At 49.3% G+C, this 16,530-nt stretch overlaps 1 protein-coding gene across 2 annotated transcripts in view; it reads right to left on the bottom strand.

The window, feature by feature from the left end:
• The window catches only part of ST7L (suppression of tumorigenicity 7 like), a gene marked incomplete at its 5' end in the record, with an annotated part of 120,071 nt that overhangs the window by 9,755 nt on the left and 93,786 nt on the right, over positions 1-16,530 (bottom strand). The window lies entirely within an intron of this gene.

Below are 16,530 nucleotides of genomic sequence, written 5' to 3'. Positions count from 1 at the left end.
CTTGGAGCTGTAAGAAGGTTTTGCGATGATCCAGCCTATAATTTTTAAGCTCTGGGGGGGGTTTAAAGGGGTTCTGGACCTTCTGAGAATCTAAGACTACATCCCCGGAAAAATGGATATACTGACAGGCAGAATGTGGCTGATGGCTTTCCAAGATCCAAAGACCTTGAAGCCATCCATGATTCATGTACTCAAGCTAAAGAACACCTGATCTTGCCCTGCCCACGCGTTTTACAAGTGACTAATATATCCCTTATCTCCTAGTCCAGTGCTGTGGCGCTACCCTGCTGTAGGCAGACAGAAGCACCTGAAAAATCCTTTGATGTACAAAAGACCTGGAGACAGTGTGGATGTTTACATATGTTACATTTCCACCATTTAAGGCAATTAATGATCATTTCAACAAACACTGGGTATATCTGTTTTCCTGTAAGAGCCTCACTGTCCGCCGTGCTGCCTTGTCTTCCCAGTGAGGGTCCCTCGTGCCTGGCATGGAGTCTCTGTGCCCAGAGTGTCCCTCCTTCCCACGGATAGTCCCGCAGGTCTCTTTGGCTCCAGACCATGTCACCACCCTTCCTACCCTCTTGGATGTGGCCTCTTCTGGAGAATGTTCTACCAGTCTTTGGGTCATTTTTTCTGGGCTATTTCTACTGCTGTGGAGGTGATCTAGGTATGTCTGTGGGCCAAAGAGCCTAGGATCCTTCTGCTCCGCCATCTTCCCAGAAGGATCAATCCTGCCTTGTCAATTAATTTATAAAGTGCTCTTCTGATTCTTGGTCCTCCCAAAAGAACTTCAAATTTCTTGAAATGCTGGCTTCAAAATAGTATCTGTTCTCAAGATCATGAGTCCGAAGTAGGTAATGAGCACAGTTCCACTGCAGTCATTTCAATTTCATTGCTGTAAAACCAGATGAGAAAACTTGAGAGCACCCAGCTGCTAGGGTACCAATGGCCAGTCCATTGGTAAAAGCAGAGGAGAGAGGAGACCGCAGTGGTTCTCAAACTTTCCCGTAACCTGGGAACCCCTCCAAAATAAGGCCTCCTGAGGACTGGGCCTAGGGCCCGCTGATGCAGGTGGGCGGAGGCTCACATTTTGAAAGACAGCGCCTCACAGCCCTTACCTTGTTCTTTCGCAAGAACTTGGTCTTCGCCTCTGACCTGCGGAGCTGTCTCAGAATCTTGAAGCCGGTTTGCCGCAACGTCAATGATAGACAACTGAATGGGAAAAGCACTATGGTAGCACACAGGGCTCTTGGTGGGCAGGAAAAAATTCCTAGAAAGGAGCAAATGTCTTTTCTCCTCCTTCCAAAGCATTTCCCTGGGGTTCTGCAGTATCTCTCTGTGTTTGCATTATATCTCAGCTGGCTTGTCCTAGTCTTCGGCTGTGGTCAGAGACAGCCGCACCGGAAATCCCCCAAGAACGCAGTGCTGTTTCAGGGAGACTGACCGACACCCGTGTGAAGTGCTCTCTGTGAGGGCTTGAGCTGGTGGAAGGAGCTCCCAGGGCACAGCACTCTGCTAAACATTCCCCAACAACTTGTAGGGAAGACCCAGGAAAAGGCAAATAGAGAAAGGACTGTCTTGCAAAAATACTGCATTCCCCTTAAGTGTTCCCTCCGACCCTCAAAATCTCCATAAGCAAAAGAGAAAAATGAACATCAAGCTTTGAAAAAAGGCAGACAAGTCCTTCTGGGACACCTGTGAGTGGCTTACTGCCTTGGAGGGGTATGAAAGCAGCTTGTCTTCTCGTAGTGCGACTGTGCTGCCATTAGATTGGCAAGCATGTTGTGTGGCTCTCCTTAGCGACTGGGAAGTGGAAACGGGAAATTCCTGGGAAGTGTTGCAACAAGACTGGCCTTATCCCTAGGGAGTCAGTCACCTATTTAATTTGACAGAGGAATCCAACGGACTAACTCCACATGGTAGATACTCGGGTCCCTTCAGAAATGAAGGATTTAGGGGCATGTCAGGGGCTCAGTCAATTAGGCATCTGCCTTTGGCTCAGATCATGATCTCAGGGTCCTGAGATCAAGAGCCATGTCGGCAGGGGAGGGGGTGTTCCCTGCTCAGTAGGGAGTCTGCTTCTCCCTCTCTTTCTGCCCCTCCCTCCATTCATGCTCTCTCTCTCTCAAACAAACAAAATCTTAAGAAAACAAAAAGGTTTTATTTTGCTAGCTGCTGGAAGTGCTGACAGTAACAGCCCAAGGCAACCTACCACTTCTAGGAGTTGCCTGAACTGAAAGAAATTAACTTGACCAAGGTCACCTCTCCTTCAAGAGGGCAGTTCATGTCCAAAGACTGATTGACTTTCAGTATAAAGACCTCGCCCTGGGGTTCCTGGGTGGCTCAGTTGGTTAGGCATCTGCCTTCAGCTCAGGTCATGATGTCAGGGTCCTGGGATCCAGCCCCACATTCTGCTGTCAGCTCAGCGGGGAGCCTGCTTCTCCCTCTCCCACTGCTGCTCACCCTCTACACCCCCATCCCTGCTCCTGCTCATGCTCGCTCGCTCTCTCAAATTTTTTAAAACCCTGGCCTCCTGTCCCAAATCAAGAGAACTCTGAAGGGTCATGCCCTGCTTCAAAACCCCTGTACGGTTGGCTGAGCTGTTTGTTGGGACGGCTTTCTCCGTTTTTCCTCCCTTCTGTCCCTTCTTATGAACGCCAAGGATACACCCTGGTAAGCCTCTTGATTCCCAGTCTCCCATCTCACACTCTCCTCTGTTCCTTTGGGTCATGATTAAGTCCTCTCAAGGAGGGCAGGCACATTTTCTGAGTATTTATTTGGTGCCAGGGTATCCTCCATGTTATTTCATTCAATCAACACCACTACTAAATGAAGCAATGAATCTTTCTTGCCCCACAAGGTAATGAAGGCCGCCTGAAGCCTGGTTAGCTGCCTGCGGTCCTGCAGCAGAGCAGGGCTGTAAGCCGGTGGCACAGCTGGGATTCAAACCTTCACCCGTTTGGACTTCAAATCCACCCTCCTTCCACAGGCCACACGACAGCCAGAACAGTAATGATACGTTTGAGGAGTTAAGAGCATTAGTGTGTTGTCGATCAAACACCTAAGTAGAATCCACTATTTAGCTATCCTGCTTGTGAGACTCCCAGCAGGAACAGGATACCAAAGGCATGAGGGTTTTGGTGAAGAAAAAGGAGAAAGATGATTTGCCTACACAACGGAGTCCTCAATGGCTGCAGCTAGCAGAAAGCTTAGATACCCTGCATTCTGGCTCTGACCTATTACTGATCAGGAGAATGAGGCCCAGCAAGGTCAGGTGACTTGCCCAAGTTGACGTGTCTCGTTAATGGCAGAGCCCAGACCGCCTTCTCAGCCTGCACTGACTGCTCCTCCCTGAGCTGCCCTGGACCCAAGAAATCCTAGCCCAGCCCCAGCAGCTCCTTCTGGCGCTCCTTCCTCCTCTCGCCTGCTTCTCTACAATGTCTGGGCTTTGATCTTGTTCACCTGGGCTGCCCCATACCCCCAGCTTTGTCCTTTGCCCATTGTCCTCCGGCTGCCTGCCACACTTGTTGCCACAAAAATCCTGTCCTCGTGTCCCTGGACCGGTTTGACAGCTGAGGTAAGGTGACGCGTGGGGAAGCTGGGAGAGCTTCTGTTCCCAGGCGGTGCCTCCCTCTTCTAGCATCAGCTCTGGGAAACTCTTACGCACTGGGCAGGCCTTCCTTGCTCCTCAGGTGTGGACAAGAGGCTGCGGAAGCCGTGAGCGTATCTCTCCCCTGTACTTGTGAGTGTGACCTGCCCATGGAGGGGGGACAGCTGAATGCTGAGAGAGAGGGAGACCATCTTCTCCGGTCCTCCTTCCCCACCTGAACTCCAGACACAAAGCTCTCCCAGGAAGGGCCTCTGGTGTTCCCAAAAGACTTGCCCATCTCGCTTCTGTGCAGTACCCACTCTCCAGCTCCCCCAGGGCACCTAACCCCAAGCAAAGCCTTCCAGGACCTGTGGGGCCTCAGAGCAGACACGGTGTCCTCAGGGTAGCAGGGCGGTTTCGAGCAGTGACCACAGCATACAGGCCCCTTCTTCAGCCCTAGCATGTTTTCCTTCCCCTGCGTCTTGGTGAGTCAGCACCATGGGGACACACACAAGGCTCCTATTCAGGGCTCATTTTCCTTCTGCTCTCACTCAGATCTTGGCATCTGCCTCTCTCTCTTTCTCTCTATGTGGGCCTTATTCTGGCCATGGGAAAGCTCTGCTCCCTGCCCTGTACCACTGCGCAGTGCCCAGGCTGCTCCCCCAGCTGCACACGCCCACATTCCTTGTCCTCACCTTCTGCGAGTTCGGCAGTCCCAGCTGGATACGGCAGTAAAGGCGGTAGAACAAAACAGATGTCAAACTGTTATATCCTCCATCGCATATTTTCCATGGAGGTTTGTTGCTGCTGGCTCTGTGCAGGCCCTGAGCCTTACACACACACACACACACACACACACACACACACACACACAGTGCCTGTCGGCCATCTAGTCACCATGAGTTTATTAAGAACCGACACAAGTCGGTTTGACACGATCAAGCCTCATGCTAGTGCTAAGGGCCTGAATTTACACTCTGTTGGGAGAACAAGTCTCGCACATGTGACAACCGCCGCTGGGAAGGACCCAGCAGGTGCCCCCAAGTGAGTAAGAAGTTCATCAGAGCAGGGCAATCGGTGGGGCTAGAGGCACCGTACTTCACCACGCAGAAGGGAGAAGGATGCGGGTTTGTGATGATAGCGGGGTGTGCACACTGTACGCAGCACGTTGCACACGGCGATGCAAAAGCTAGTTCAGACAAGGGCGTTGTCATTCCCTGTGCGGCTTTGCGCAAGTCCCTGAACCTCTGCCTCCAAGTCCCTGAACCTAGCCTCCTGGTCCGCATCAATAAAATGAACCGCAGCCACGCGCTGAGGACTTCGCGAGAATTCGCTGTAATGACGCGGGCAAGCGCCGGGCCCCCCGTGAGTACCCTGCGGAGGCCTAGCGGCGGGTGCGGGTAGAGTCGGAGAGTCTCTGCGGGACTCCCCCGCCCCGCGGCTCCCGGCCGCCAGCAGCCCCGCCCTCGGTCGGAAAGCTGAGTCTCTGGCGCCCCCTGGCGTTCGAGTCGCTGTGCTGCTCCGGGCCGGGGTCTGCGGTCAGGAAGGGACCCGCGGCAGAGCGGCGGGCGCCAGCAGGGGTGCGTCCCTCTGTGGGCCCGCGCTCGGCCGCCTCCCGGCTGGGGAAGGTCTCAGCACGCGGGCGCAGACCTCGCGTGCCCCACGGGTGGTGGCCCGAACTAGTGACAGGGGAGAGAAGAACGGAAGCCGCCTCCGCAGGCTGGTTGAGAGCCTTAAAAGCCAGTCCAAGACGGCACGGACCTCCGTAGGGCACGCGTAAGCCCTCAGCACCCCATAGCTGGTAGCATTCTGTAGCTTCGCGAACACTGACCCGTAATACTATTTTAAAAGGGGGGCACCTGGGTGGCTCAGTGGGTTAAGCCTCTGCCTTCCGCTCAGGTCATGATCTCAGGGTCCTGGGTCCCACATCGGGCTCTCTGCTCAGCGGGGAGCCTGCTTCACCACCCCTTCCTGCCTCTCTGCCTACTTGTGATCTGTCAAATAAATAAGTAAAACCTTTAAAACAAAAACAAAAAACAGGAAGACACGGCTGTGGCAGAACAGTGAATTCCCCAGGGAGTGGTCACAGAGGCAGTGACACATGTGCTGGTCTTCAAGGAGAGGGAGATGCTTTCAAGAGAAGAAGGGGATGATGGACATCCCAAGGAAGAATAACAATGTTTGGGATGGACTAAGTTACCCCTGGGCATGGTGAGAAGCCTGGGGTGGAAGTGGATCTGCAGAAGAATAGAAGAGGAAAGGGCAGGGTCTGCCCAAGGAAGGAATTTGGACTCTGGTCTGCTGAGCCACAGGGAGCCTGAACTAAGGCACCAGGAGCAGAAACAGTTATACAGTGAAGCTAATGAAGTTTCAGTTTCCCAGCCCTGAGGAGCCCAGGAAATGTGTTCACATGGTCATATGTCATCACAAAATTTGCACAAGGAAGATAACTGCAATCAGTTAAGACTGCTGTCTCTCTGGGCATCCGGATGGCTAAGTTGCTTAAGTGCCTGCCTTGGGCTCTAGTCATAATCTTTGGGTCCTGGGATGGAGCCCCATATCAGCCTCCCTGCTCAGCTGTGAGTCTTTCTTCCTCTCCCTCTGCCCTGCCTCCTGCTTGTGTACTCTCTTGTTCTCTTTCCCTGTCTCTCTCAAATAAATAAAATCTTAAAAAAAAAAAAAAAAAGATTGCTGTCTCTCTCCATTCTGACTTCTCCTACATCGTATTTTCCCCCATGTGGGTGACCTTGGAATAGTGGCCACAAACATTTTTGGAATTCAGTGAAAGGGGACTAATTTTGAGTGAATTTATGTGGTTTGCAGTCACTTCCATGTATAATTTTTGCTAGCTATCCCGGTGTAAGAATGGCTTCCAGGAATGTTCCCATTCCTCATCAAACTACCTCACTTTGCATGATGTGAAGAAGTAGCACCGAAGGTTGTATGGCTGATCTATGAAAAACCTACAACAAATATCATTATCAATGGGGAAAAACTGAGAGGTTTCCCCCTAAGATCAGGAACATGGCAGGGATGTCCATTATCACCACTGCTAGTCAACATAGTACTAGAAGTCCTAGCCTCAGCAATCAGACAACAGAAAGAAATAAAAGGCATCTGAATTGGCAAAGAAGTCAAACTCTCACTCTTTGCAGATGATATGACACTTAATGTGGAAAACCCAAAAGACTCCACTCCAAACCCACTAGAGCTCATACAGGAATTCAGTAAAGTGTCAGGATAGAAAATCAATGCACAGAAATCAGTTGCATTTCTACACCAACAGCAAGACAGAAGAAAGAGAAATTAAGGAGTCAGTCCCATTTACAATTGAACCCAAAACCCAAGAGACCTAGGAATAAACCTAACCAAAGAGGCAAAGAATCTGTACTCAGAAAACTATAAAGTGCTCATGAAAGAAATTGAGGAAGACACAAGGGGTATATTTCTCAGCAGAAACCTTGCAGACTGAAGAAGAGTGAGATTATATAGTCAAAATACTAAAAGAACAAAACAGCCAACCAAGAGTACTTTAGCCAGCAAAGCTGTCATTCAGAGACAAAAGAGATAAGACTTTCCTAAACAGACAAAAGCTGAGGGAATTTATTATGACTAGATTGGCCTTACAAGAAACAATAAAGGGAGCTTTTTAAGCTGAAATGAAAGAATGTTAATTAGTAACACAAAAAACATGAAAGTATAAAACTGACTGATAAAACTAAGTATATAGTTAAGTTCAAAATACTCTGTTGTAATGGTGGCATATAAATCAATTAACTCTAGTATAAAGGTTAAAAGACATAGTATTAAAAATAACTATAGGGGTGCCTGGGTGACTCAGTGGGTTGGTGCCTCTGCCTTCGGCTCAGGTCATGATCCCCGGGGTCCTGGGATTAAGCCCCGCATCGGGATCTCTGCTCAGCAGGAAGCCTGCTTCCTCCTCTCTCTCTGCCTGCTTCTCTGCCTACTTATGATCTCTGTCTGTCAAATAAATAAAATATTTTTAAAAATTAATAACTATATTAATTTTTAAATGGATACATAAAAAGATGTAAATTGTGACACTGAAAACATAAAATGAGGGGGGAATAAAAGAGTAGAATTTTTCTAGGGCACCTCTGTGGCTCAGTTGGTCAAGCATCCAAGATCAGGTCACAATCAGGTCATGATTTCAGAGTCATGAGACTGAGCCCTGTGTCAGGCTCTGCGTCAGCGTGGAGTCTGCTTGGGATTCTGTCTCTGCCCCTCCCTTGGTCCCACCCCATGTGCTCTCTCTCTCTCAAATAAATAAATGAATTTTCTTTAAAGGAGAATTTTTCTATGTGAACAAAGTTAAGTTATCAGTTTAAAATAGACTGTTATAATTATATGTTTTATGTAAGGCTCACAGTAATAAAGCAAAACCTACAGTAGATTCATAAAACATAAAGCACATACCACTGTAATTATCAAATCACAAAGGAAGACATCAAGAGAGGACGAAATAAAGGCCAGAAACAATGAACAAGATGGCAATAAGTAGTCCCTACCCATTGATAATTACTCTAAGTTACTCTAAATCAATTTAATTAATTAATTGATTGATTAAAATTACTTTAAATGAAATTGTAAATGGACTAAATACTCGAATTAAAAGACAGAGTGGCTGGAACAACAAAAACCCAAGACCCAACTATGTGCTGCCTTCAAGAGATTTATTTCAGCTTTAAGGACATACATTGGCAGCAAGTAAAAGGATGGACTAAGATATTCTATGCAAATGGAAACAGAGGTCAGGGATGACTATGCTTTTATCAGAAAAAATGGACTTTAAGTGAAAAGCTGTAACAAGAGATAAAGAAGGTCATTATATAATGATAAAGGTATCAATTCATCAAGAGGATATAACAATTATATATGCACCCAACATCAAAGTGTCTTAAACATATTGCCACACAAGGGAGGCTCAGTCAGCTAAGTGTCTGCCTTCAGCTCAGGTCATGATCTCAGGGTTCTGAGATCGAGCCCCATATCAGCCTCCCTGATCAACAAGGAGTTGGCTTCTCTTTCTGTCTTTGCCCTGCCCCCACTCGTGCGAGTGCTCACTCTCCTCTCTCTCTCTCTCCTTCCCTCTCTCAAATGTTTTTTTTAAAGATTTTATTTATTTATTTATTTGACAGAGAGAGAGAGATCACAAGTAGACAGTGAGGCAGGCAGAGGGAGAGGGGGAAGCAGGCTCCCTGCCAAGCAGAGAGCCCAATGCGGGGCTCAATCCCAGGACCCTGAGATCATGTCCTAAGCGGAAGGCAGAGGCTTAACCCACTGAGCCACCCAGGTGCCCCTCAAATAATTTTTTTTTTTAAAGAAGTGTCTAAATATATTAAGTGAATATCAACAGATCTGAAAGCAGAAATAGACAACAATGCAATATTGGAAGATGAATTCAGTGCCCCATTTACAATAATGAATGGATCATTCAGACAGAAAATTGATCAGGAAATATAGGATTTGAAGTACAATTTAGGCCAAACGGACCTAACAGATACATACATAGCATCCCATCCAACAGCAGCAGAAATGCCCACTCTTCTCAAGTGCACAAAGGACACTGTCCAGGATAAATCATGTGTTAGGTCACAGAACAAGTCTTAACAAATTTAAGGTTGAATCTTACCAAGGATCTTTGCAGCCCACAATGGTACAGAGCAAGAAGAAAACTGGAAAATTCACAGATATGTGGCAATTAAACAACAGTCTCCTGATCAATAAACAAATCAAAGAAGAAATCAAAAGGGAAATCAAAAAATATTATGAGACAAAAGAAAGTTGAAATGCAACATAACAATATAGTATTCAGCAATGGGGCACCTGGGTGGCTCAGTGGGTTGGGCCTCTGCCTTCAGCTCAGGTCATGATCTCAGGGTGATCAAGTCCTGCCTTCAGCTCAGGTCATGATCTCAGGGATCAAGTCCCACATCAGGCTCTCTGTTCAGCGGGGAGCCTGCTTCCTCCTCTCTCTCTGCCTGCCTCTCTGCCTACTTGTGATTTCTGTCTGTCAAATAAATAAATAATCTTTTAAAAAAATATAGTATTCAGCAAAAGCAGTTTGAAGAGCAAAGTTTATCATAATAATTCCCTACATTAAAAAAAATAAAAAAAGAAAGCTCTCAATTAAACAACCTAACTTTATACCTGAAGGAACTAGAAGAAGAAAAAGAGAAAACTAAGCACAAGGTTAGCAGAAATAAATGAAATACACATTACAAACACAAAAGAGGTCAGCAAAACTTTTTTTTTTAAGATAAACAAAGTTGACCAATCTTTAGCTAGCCTAATGGAAAAAGAAAAAGAAAAGACTCAAATAAATAAAATTAGAAATAAAAGAGGAGACATTACAGGAGATAACACAGAAACACAAGGGATCAAAAGATAATTGTGAACAATTACATACCAGGAAATTGGATAGCCTATAAACAATGGATATATGCTTAGAAACACACATCCCACCAAGACTGAATCATGAAGAAACAGAAAATCTGAATAGATCTGTAACTAATAAGGAGGTTGAATCAGCAATCAAAAATCTCCCAACAGCGGTGTCTGGGGGGTTCAGTGGGTTAAAGCCTCTGCCTTCATCTCAGGTCATGATCCCAGGGTCTTGGGATCAAGCCCCATGTGGGGCTCTCTGCTTAGCGGGGATCCTGCTTCCTCTCTCTCTCTCTGCCTGCCTCTCTGCCTACTTATGATCTCCGTCTGTCAAATAAATAAATAAATAAATAAATAAATAAAATCTTTAAAAACCAAAAAAAAAATCTCCCAACAAAAAAAAGCCGAGGACAAGACAGCTTCACTATTGAATTCAACCACTTAAGGAATTAATGCCAGTCCTTCTCAACTCTTCAAAAAAAAAACTGATGAGGAAGAAACACCTTGCAAATTCATTTTACAAGGTTACTATTATCCTGATACCAAAGCCAGGCAAGGACACTACCAAAAAAAAAAAAAAATTATAAAAAGGAAATTATGGACCAATATTCCTGATGAATATAGATGCAAAAATCCTCAACAAAATATCAGCAATCTGAATTCAACAGCACAATAAAAGGATCATATGTGGGGCACCTGGGCGGTTCAGTCTGTTGAGTGTCTGCCTTCCAATGAGGTGATGATCCCAGGGTCCTGGGTTTGAGCTGGGCAGCAGTTTCCCTGTTCAGCGGGAAGTCTGCTCGTGCTCAGTGTCTCTCTCTTTAATAAATAAATTAGAAATATATAATAAATTAGAAATATATATATATTTATATAAATAAATAATAAATAAATAAACCTTTAAAAAAAAAAAGAAAAGAAAAGGATAATAGATCATGGCCAAGTAGAATTTATCCCTGGGTTGCAAGGATGATTCAACAGGTATCAGTCAATCTCATGATTACAGGGGGGTTATGGGGAGGAAAACCACAGAGGTAAAGTGTCTTGTTCATCACATCATATCCAGGGTACATACCATCAACATGACTTATCACTGTTGATGTTGACTTTGATAAGCTGACTGAGGTCTGTGGGCTTCTGCACTGTTAAGTAACTCCCTGCCTTGTCCACTCTCCCCTTTTCTGTTCTGTACTCTTGTAAGGAAGTCACAACCTGGAGCCCACACTTAAGACATAGCTACATAAATTATTTGGGCTTCAGCATGGGAGATTCGCCCCCCCTTTGTATTTACTTACTTATCTTTTCATGTCAGCACATATACATGCATATTTATTTATACCTTGGGTTATAATCCAAAACTATTGTGGCTCCCGTGGTCCAGCTTTGGCCACTGGGATCACCCTCGGCTGACTCCTATGTTCCTCGTAATATTTTCTTAAGATTTTATTTATTTATTTGAGGGGAGGGGAGAGCACACAAGCAGGGGAGGGACAGAGTGAGAGGGACAAGCAGACACCCCGCTGAGCAGGGAGCCCCAGGAGCAGGAAGCCGGTGGTGGGACCTTGGGATGATGACCCTAGCTGAAGGCAGACGCTTAACCGACTGAGCCACCCAGGCGCCCCTCCTTGTAATTTTTCATATGGATGGCTATAACGCTCATAAATAAAAGGACTTTGGGATCCTTGATAAATTTCAGTGTAAAGGCGATCTGAAACCAAAAAGTTTGAGAACTGGAGCTCTAAGGGACCCCCTACTTGAACCCAAACAGCACGTGTGGGCGTGGTTCTTCAGGAAGGGGCTGCAGACAGCGGAGGAGCAAAGGAAACCGCACACCCACACGCAGGGGGACACGCACTTCTCCGTGCCACGCGCTAGGTCCTGGAGTTTTCTCGTGGTCCCCACGCAGACGCATCTCACCCTGCCGTACCTTTCCAGGAGAGGCCACTGGGGGGCGCGCGGCCCACAGAGTGAGTTACTCACCAGCGAGTGCGGAAGGGACAGAAGTCTTGGCTGGCTCCGCGCTTTCCTCCGCGGAGCCCGACCCCGGCCTGCCCTTGACGATCTCACTGTCTGCAGGCTCAGCCGGCTCGCCCTCCCGGGCCACATCAGGCGTGTCAGTGTGGCGGCCGGGGACAGGAGCGCTCCCGCGGCAGTGGCGGGGCGCGCGAGAGGCCGCCGGGTTCTGCAGTTCTCGGAAGGGCGCCCCGGGGCCTTCCACCGGCCCGTTTCTGCTGAAAGCCGCCGGACAGCTCCCGGGGCCGGCCCCCCTCCCGCCCTTTCGTCTCCGGCCGGCTAGCTGGGCCAGCGGACCCTTCCTTCTCGGGCGCACGGCAGACAGAGATAACCGGCTGCAGCTGGAGACCCGGCTAATTGATACAATAAGTTCTATAATTGCCTCGAAAATAAGGTAATGATTTGGCTGAGGGAATGCTTTGATCTTATCAGCCAAGAAAGACCTCTCCAAATGAAAGTTCAGGGGGGCTGGAGGCCTCCAACTCAGAGTGCGAAGCTGGGACAGCCTACTCTCCCACCCTACCACCACCCCTGCACCCCATGTCCCCTGGGCCTTGAGTCACACTCCAGGCTTTCCAGGCTTTTCAAGAAGGGATGGAAGCACCCTTTTCCTAGACTGCAGAATAATATTCGCACATATGCCATTGGTTATGTATGGAGAAGGGGTGAGTTCTGGGAATGATTTCTCCAGCCCTAGAGATGCTGTAGAAACGGAGATGGGGCAGGGTGGGGGGCAGACTGGGATTCTGAAAACCGTGATTTGGCTCAAGCCTGATGAAGTTTCTTATACAGTGAGGGCTGATGATTTGGGCCTTTCAGGCAGGAAGGGGTACCAGAGGGAGGAGAACCTTGGTCTTGCCTTCTCCGAGAATCTGCACACACACACACACACACACACACACACACACACAGTGCGCTGTGGGTGTCCCTGCCTGGCAGAGGCCCCAGCACAAAGAGGATTAGAGAGATGAGCTAATCTGGTTTGTATGCCAGACATGGCCCCAGAAAGGGACCTTGTCTACCCTGATGTTTAAGGAGGTGAAGGAGGCCCCTCCTTTTGGGGCCTGCTGGCTGACAGTATCAGAGCCTCCTTCCCACTGGGGTTCCGGAGGATGTGGAGTCCTGGCTCTAGAAGCAAATCTTAGGGAAGAGAAAGCAGAGGCCTTGGAGAATTGGGTGGGCTGTGCTACAAGAAACCAGAGAGATAAAGACAGAAATTGGCCCCCACAGAGGGAACTAGGTGTCCGCCCTCCTTGTTTTGCCAGTGAGGAAACTGAGGCCAGGAGTGCAAAAGTGACCTTTAGAGGATGGAAATTGTGCATGGCTAAGTGGAGGGGGAAACTCCAGTTTTCTAATTTCTTTCAGTCCAGTGCACACACTCTTCACTGTCTCAGGGCCTGCCGAGGCAAGTGTGGGACAGAGAGCAGGAGAAAGGAGCAGAGACAAAGAAAAACAAAGAGACACGGGATTGGGAAGCAAGAATAGAGAGGGAACACAGTCCGGTACAGAGAGTCAAAAAAGACATGGAGAGTGAAAGAAAGATGAGAGAGAGAGATAGTCAATATAGATTCATAAAGACAAGGAAAGGTGAAGAGAGGGTCAGACAGTGGACGAAAGGCCAGCAGACACAGACAAACAGAGAGACAAAGGAAGACAGAGAAACAAACACAAAAGATAGGAATGGACACAGCATGATAGTATTATGAGCCAGACAGAGACAGACCTAGAGAGACAGAGAGAGGACATGGAGAGAGCAAGAGCCAGAGCGAACTGAGGGAGGCAGATCGAATGGGCTCTGCAGATTTGTGACCACTGGAAGCAAATCTCACTTCCAGAACATTCTAGGGCCCAGAACAGGTGGTGGGGAGAGAAAGAGAGTTCAATGTTTAGACTATTTGATACAGGCAGATTGGGAGAAGGTGGCTGGGGGCAAAGTGGGAACCTCTCTCCCTTGGGGTTAGGCTGGTCAGTGACCACCCAGAATCCCAGCAGCACACCCACTGGCCTCACACAGAACCTGGGCCACCCGCCCAGGATGGCTGTGAGCCCGCCTACCGCCTGGCTCCAGTCTGATTACAGCCCAAGTGCTAAAGGGCTCCAGACCCCCTTGCCCCGCCCCCATGGTTCCCCCTCCCTATCCCTTCTCCCTTAGCTATTTTCCTTTCTCCCAAGCTCCTTGGGGGAAGAATCTACTCTCCTGTTTGGCCACTGGCTGGGAGGAAGAGGGTCCCTGTCTCTGTCTCTGCCCCACTGAGCCCCCTTCCCTGATTTGGGTTGGATCCTCCTTCCCTCCAAAGTTCTCTTGGCCTGGCCTCTTGGAGACACGCTCCGTGCCTTGCCTGGGAGCTCATAAATACCAAGGAGGGGCCAGTCAGGCTGTGTACAAAGTGTAGATTCCCTGCTCTACTCCCCTTAAAAGCCCCCGAGTTCTTCCCAAGCTCTTTCCTCTTCCCTAGACACCTACATGGGGTGGCCAGGGCGGGAGAAATGGGGTGGGGGCATGAGGGGCTTGTGTGAACCTGGCCCCATTTCAAATAAGACTTGCCTCCGTCTGCAAAGAAACCTCAGGAAAGGCGTCTCAGGGCCCCTTGTGCAAGCAGCAGGCTCAGGAATTCCTTGACTCCCATCCAAACCTCCCCCCAGCCCCTTCTCAGCCTTTCTCTCTGCTCATTACCGTCCACACCACCTCCCACCCACCAGGAAAGAGAGAAGGTCATCACCAAAGGGGCCCAGGGCAGGGGGGAGTGGCCTCCTGGGGGGGTCAACCTGGGTAGAGTAAGAGCTGTTTACCCACACCACCTGAGCTCCCCTTAGCTCATCTCCACTCCCATCTAAGGGCCAGTAAAAACTCGGAATCATTCAGCCCCACACAGCTGAGAAGAAAGCGAAAGTAGTCCTCATGGGGGAGCAGAGTATGAGGTTAGACATCTCCAGTGAGGGGAGACGTCTCCCTTGGGCAGCCACTTGTGAGAAGGCAGGGGGCTATGGTGCCACCTTGAGGAAGAAGGGAGAACTTGGCTCTGTGGGCTGGGTGGAAGGTGCCCACCTGGAGGGGGAGGCCAGAGGCCTCGAGGGGGCAGGGCCGCGGGGCGGGGTGTGTGTGTGTGTGTGTGTGTGTGTGTGTGTGTGTCTGGAATTCTTCCTCCTGTCTCTGCTGACGTTGCCCACTAAATCTACAATATACAGCTCTGAACAGCAGGGTTCAGTGTGCTGCCCCTCAGGGGGCTTTATTGTATTTGCCTGAAAACGTCCTGGGAGTAAGACCCTGTCTCTCCTTCTGTGTCATTTAGGATGCTCTGGCCAGTGAGAGGTATACAGCAGGTGCTCAGTAAGTGCCAACCGGACTCCATGCAGTGCCCTCCAGACCAGAACTTGACTCCCAAATCGGTGATTCCCCGCCTCCCCTAATTAGGGTGGGGTGGGGGTAGGGGGTGGGAGGGAGGGAGGGGCAGGTCAGGCCCTAGCCTGAGTCTCTGGCCTTGACCCTCTGGCTTGAAGTTGGCAGCGGGCTCTCGCGTGAGCTGCTGAGCTCTACAGTGGTGTCTAGGACCTTGAGACTGGAAGTTTGTTTTGAGATCTGAAGTCCAAAGTGGCAGATCCCAGAAAACCTCTTCTTTGGCTCTGTATTTGTTCTCTAGTTAAGTGGTTGAGTGCAGCTCTTGCACTCAGCTGGCTCCTGCAGCCTGGGGTTCCTCTTGGGGAACTGGGGGCTCAGATGGGAGGGGAAGAAGAAGAGGCAGGAGCAGCGCCGCATTTGGCTTGTCCACTCTAGAGCAGAGGTAGCCGGTAAGCCCCGGGGGAGAAAGTCTTGTCCCCTCACCCACTGTCCTTGCTCTTGGAGCTGCTGATGTTTCTGGGGGCCCCCTTCCCTCAGCAACATGCTTCAATAGCTGAGCATCTATGTTGTGCCAAGACACGGTCCCACTTGACTGTGAAGACAGCTGAAGCCAAAGAAGGGGCCTCAGAAGTGAGTCTGGGGCCCACGTGGGTGAGTCCATGCACGGTTAGGGCCGATGTGATCATCTCCAGCCCACCCCGCAACCTCGGGACCATATGTAGAAATAAACACAGGGCCAGAGTCACACCCAGGCCTAAACACACAGGGGAGTCTGGGAGAGGCTGCCAGAGCCTGCAGACCTTGTAGACCGCTGCCCAGCATCAGGGTGGGGCTGGGCCGGGAGAGGTGAATCAGTGGTTCAAGGGAAGGGTCCCAGCCAGGAATGAGACTGGGCCCACTCCTCTCTCACCTGCCCCTCTCAAGGATCCTCAGCAGAGAGTCTGACAGGAGAGCCAAATAGAGCCTCCCAGACTGAGAGGAAGGAGAGGAGGGGAGGGAAGGGTCAGCTGGTTGGCAGGAGGGAGGTGTATGGCTGCATGCCAACCCTGCTTGGTCTTTGTATTCAATCCTCTCCCATTCTTATGCAACTCCAGTCCATCCCCTACATTCAAGCCCTATCCCCCACCCTGCAGGACATAGACCACCCTGGCTACCTAGCTGAATTCCTCCTCTCCAACCCTGG

Source organism: Mustela nivalis (genome assembly GCF_964662115.1).
Source record: "Mustela nivalis genome assembly, chromosome: 10".
NCBI lineage: Eukaryota > Metazoa > Chordata > Mammalia > Carnivora > Mustelidae > Mustela > Mustela nivalis.
Note: the sequence above shows the minus strand (reverse complement) of the source record. Positions and strands in the feature narration are given on the sequence as shown.